Below are 4,795 nucleotides of genomic sequence, written 5' to 3' on the forward strand. Positions count from 1 at the left end.
GTGCTCTCTGGTCGTACTCAGCCAGCTGAGATCAGCACACATATATAAAAGTTCTTTCTCCGAGAATGCACCAAAGGCCTCTGGAGAGTTAGTCACCCACAGACTGATCCCTTCTGTTCTGACTATCAAATATGTTAACCCTGAATCAAACCTTCCAGCAACCTGCGCAGGGCCAGACCTGTCTGATCCTACTTATATCTGAGGTTTATACTCCAAAGCTATGTGTGGCTTCCTGAAAAGCATCCTGCTAGATTATCTCCAAGTCACAACACAAATCACTTCCTGGCATTTCAGAGACAAGGAGCATCTAACACAGGATTCACAGATAGGAAAAGTCTGTTAAGAGAGTAATTTGCAGAACATTGTGATTTATATTTATCTTCATATCTAACCATACCAGAAACAATGAACATGGGTGGGGGAGGGGAAAGGAGGCTGCATTTGATCAGTAAATGTGTTGTGCCTGCACAGAAATACCACAGTAGATCCTACTAGTGTGTATAATTAGTAAATGCTAATTTTTAAATGCTGTGCATAGAAAGGAATGTTTACACGTGTAAAAACTGGCAGTAGAAAAATTCTAGGAGTGTGGTGGTTCTCATCCTCCTGCATAGGGAGGCTAGGATGCCCATTTCCTAGGAGTCAGGGTTAGGTGGGTAGAGTAAAGGGTTTGGGGAGAGAGAGAGACCCAGGATATGAACCAGCTCCTCATGAGCTGCTGGCTTTTTGAACTTTGACAAATATCCACTGCAAACTCATCCTTAATATCTGAAACTGCCACATCCCTCCCCTTCACAGATCAAGAATATAACCTAAGAGCTAAAGACATAACCCAAGAGCTAAAGACATACACACAAAAAAAGCGCCTAAGCAAACACCAGGCTCATTGCAGAAGCTTGGTAAAGGCTGCTGTCTTCCACCATCGCCTGCTGCCTGGCCTTGTGGATGAAGGAGCAAATGGGGTGTTATTTTTTGTAGCATAGATGTGGTCTTCAAAAATCACTGCGAAACTCACAGTGACTTCCTCTCCCTGAGCCTGGATGTTCCCATCAGGGAAAGACTTTCTCACAGGGTTGCTGCAGGGCTTAGAGAAAGCACACCTAATCATGCACAGTCTCCCTCCCCACAGCTTGCCCTCCTCCCCCACCATGTACATAAGCTTCTGCAGAGAAGTAGGGCGGTCCCTGAGTGGGAGGATCTGAAACTAAGTGGGAGGAGTGAAAGAGGATGGTGCTAAACACTACACCAGGTCAAAGCAGGATGCTGCCTAGAGGGAGCAAAAAGCCTTTCTCCCTGGGTGGGACAAGTGGCTCCTCAAGGGGGAAGCTTCAAGTAAATCCTCTAGCTATCACAGGGGTGGGTAGCTCCTCAAATACCCAGGACACATGAACACATACACACCACAGCTGTGGTAGGAATTTTTCTTTTTATTTTGATGGGTGGTCTCCCTATGTTGCCTAGGCTGGTCCTAAACCCCTCACTCAAGTGAGCCTTCCACACTGGCTTTGCCAGTAGCCTGAATTACATGTACGTGAGCTGTGCCCAGCCTGCCATTAAAATTTAATGATAACCATGGCAATTAGCACAGAGACAGGGATCTAAAAAGATCCCTTGAGAGGTAATAAAAAAAAAAAGAAAAGCAATTGAGAAACTCTTCTATGATACCCAATAGGATCTGGACAAAGAGTTAATGTTCTGCTTCTAGGATATAAACAAAGATAAGAGAGGGACAGGCAGCAAGAACAGGGAGAGTTCTGCTTCACCTGCTGAACACCAAGGAATGGATTTTGATGTAGAGAAAATTTGGTTATTGCTGTTGGTTTTATTGGTTTTTTTTAATAATATATATACAAATATACACATATATATACATACACATATATGTATGTATAAGATACACACACACACATATATTAGCTTTCTTGCTGCTGACAAAAGCAACTAAAGAAGAGAAGGGTCGACTTTGCCTTAGGGTAGCTGATCACACTGCATCCCTAGTCAGATGACAAGAACATGATTCTGGTGCTCAGTTTACATACACTTAGGGCAGGTCTCCCTACCTCAATTAACCCAATCTAGAGATCCCCTTAGACATGCCCACGGGCTTGTCTCTGAGGTGATTCTACATCATGTCATGTTGAGGATCACAATATACGCACTAGGAGTTGAGCCTGGCATACGACAGACACTGAGCCAATCTCTGCCTGTTAGAAGCAAGTTATAGCTTCGCAGTGAGGAAACAGTATCTTGAATCAACAATGAAAATAATCTTTTCCAAAGCCCTGTTCTTTCTAGTGTGACCATCCTCCCAAGTTACTCTGGATAGTGCCTCCTGTCATGAAACCATTCTTTTTTTTTTTTTAAGACTGTTTCCTGCATGGTTTGTCTCCTCAGTCATGGTCCACGGGAATCTGAGAAGTCGTAGGAATATGCAGGCGCAGACTGGAAACCCATCTTCATCGCCAACGTTGTGGAAGGGGACTGTACATCACCGGGCGGTGCACTAAGCTTCCATATGCCACTAAGACACTAAGACACTAAGACAGAGCCTGGGGAGAGTGACCTCCCGGGGTGTCCACGTTGCAATGAAACCATTCTTAAAGAAAACTCCCTTTCACTCTCTTGGGTATTCTGGTTTGGCTCACAAATTAAATAACCATTCGACATTGCAGCTACCTCGTTGCTCTGTCTTTTTCAAGGTGTTTCTACAGAAAGGGTCAAAAATCAGAACAACGTTAAATATTCCCAGAAAGCAAGAAGCAATTATAAGAGGACTCGATTTTTAAGACACATTAACAAGCCACACTTTTTAAAACTATGCTGTAAAATAGCCTTCTGTACCTGTGGGCCTTGCAGAGTCTAGAGAACGCAAAACCCTATAAGCTCACCACTGCCCTGGGTCTAGCTTCCTGTTGTCTAGACACGTGGGAGGTTCCCTGACACCCATGCAGAGACAACAAAAGCAACCGGAAGTGCCAAATCCAGGCTTTTGTTGCCAGGAACCAAGAGATAACCCTGCTGCTTAGAGACTAGAAACTCGGTGTGGGTGGGGCTAGACGTTTAGCCCTACAGACTCGAGACAGCACCCGCCCAATGCTCTCTTCCCTTCCGGGCCTCTGGATGGAAGCCTAACCACCTGCCTTGTCCCTGGCCAGAGCCTCGTCTGCAGACCCTCAGAAAATTCAACAAATTGACATCTGCAAGTTCAAGCAGGAAGTCAAGGCTGCTGGAGACAGTCTATTTGTGCCTGCCTCTGAATAATTTAACACTCCCTCCAAAATAGACTATCATTAGAATTTGTCAATTCCTGTGCATTTAAGCAGACAGCTCAAAAAAAGAAAAAAGTTCCCACACGTATTACCTCCAAGTAGTGGAACAGACAGGTGGTGGCTCAGTTCTGTTCCCCCCCCCCTTTTTTAACCTCACTGATTCATCTGGCACAAAGGGAAATGTTGTCCTTTATTGTCTAAATAGCCCTGAGACCAAATCTGTACTTTAGGCTTGAGACATAGGGAAAAAAAAATCTAATTCCTACAAATGCACCTGTGTGTCTCTGCCTCCACCCCCTCCTCTGTGTGTGATGTGTGATGCTATTCAATTCGCTTAGCCTTTTGACCTCTGTTTCTCCAGCCCACAATAGTGAAAGGTGATTTGGCCTCTCCTGGTGGATGTAACAGGGCTAAATTAGTCAATGAGGGCAGTGCAGATCTCTCAAAGCGTTTTGCCTTTTCTATTCCCTATGCACTAGGCTTAAGTAAAATGGTTTCCAGTTCCACGAAGAACTAGCATGTACAGCTTCTAGATGTCCATAACCCCTTTGTGATTTAACAGGCTCCCAGTTACTTGCCCCCCCCCCACACACACACACAGTTGGTGGTGCCTATGGAAGAGGCTGTAGAACCTTTAAAATGTAGGACCTAGCCTGAAGAAGTGGATTGCTCAGGAGAGGAAGGTCTTACAAGGTATAGCCTGGGCTTGTTTCCTGCCAATGTCTGCTTCTTGATTGTGAGGATCCGATAGCCATGGAAACGCTTCCAGAAGCCATAATTTCCTGAGCATGATGTACTGTAGAGTCCTAAACTACTGTTCTGCCTTCCCCACCATCACGGGCTGTATCCCCTGAACTATGAGCCAGAATACAGACTCCCTTCTTTCCTTAAGTTGTTGGTCGGCTCTCCCCTTGGTCTCCTCTTCTGCGCGCTCCTTTCTCTTGGTCTTTGTCCTTCATCGTTCTGTGCATGGCACATCTCTCCTCTGCTTTTGCTCTGTCTCTCTGGATGATTTCAGCCAGACCTTCTGCTCTAGCCATGCCTATGACTCACACCTTGATCACACTCTTAGATTTGCAGCAGACTTCATTCAGGTGCCCACTGGGCCCATGAAATCCCAACATGCAATTCCTTACCCATTCTCCCTGCTGCGCTTTCTTGGGATCTTCAGCTGGCTGAGTCCTGCTGCTTTCCTCAACCTCTTGCCCACACTCACCAAGTTCTAACCCTTCCATGGCACTAGCATTAGTCATGGTTGACTCCTCCTTCTTCCCATAGTGCTACCAAGCTTTGGACCTCAGCCAGGCTTATCTACACATATGGCAGCGGCTGCCCACATGGTTCAGGTCTGCAGCTCCTTTCCTTCTAACCCATCCACCCTGCCCTCCCCATAGACATCCCCTTAGAATTAGATTGTTAGTGAAAGACCCGAACCCAGAGACCCTTCCCCGAAATGCACACTTAAACAAGGCTGGAAAATTACCAAGAGTTCCCCAGGCCGGTTTGGGGCCAAACAAGATCTTTGT

The 4,795-nt window shown here is 45.8% G+C and overlaps 1 protein-coding gene and 1 pseudogene across 6 annotated transcripts in view; both read right to left on the reverse strand.

Annotated features, from left to right (window-relative positions):
• Positions 1-4,795, reverse strand: part of Sv2b (synaptic vesicle glycoprotein 2B) — a 189,570-nt gene that overhangs the window by 151,769 nt on the left and 33,006 nt on the right. The window lies entirely within an intron of this gene.
• On the reverse strand, positions 2,365-2,584 carry LOC116104259 (annotated as a pseudogene).

Source organism: Mastomys coucha, unplaced genomic scaffold (genome assembly GCF_008632895.1).
Source record: "Mastomys coucha isolate ucsf_1 unplaced genomic scaffold, UCSF_Mcou_1 pScaffold21, whole genome shotgun sequence".
Classification (NCBI taxonomy): Eukaryota; Metazoa; Chordata; class Mammalia; order Rodentia; family Muridae; genus Mastomys; species Mastomys coucha.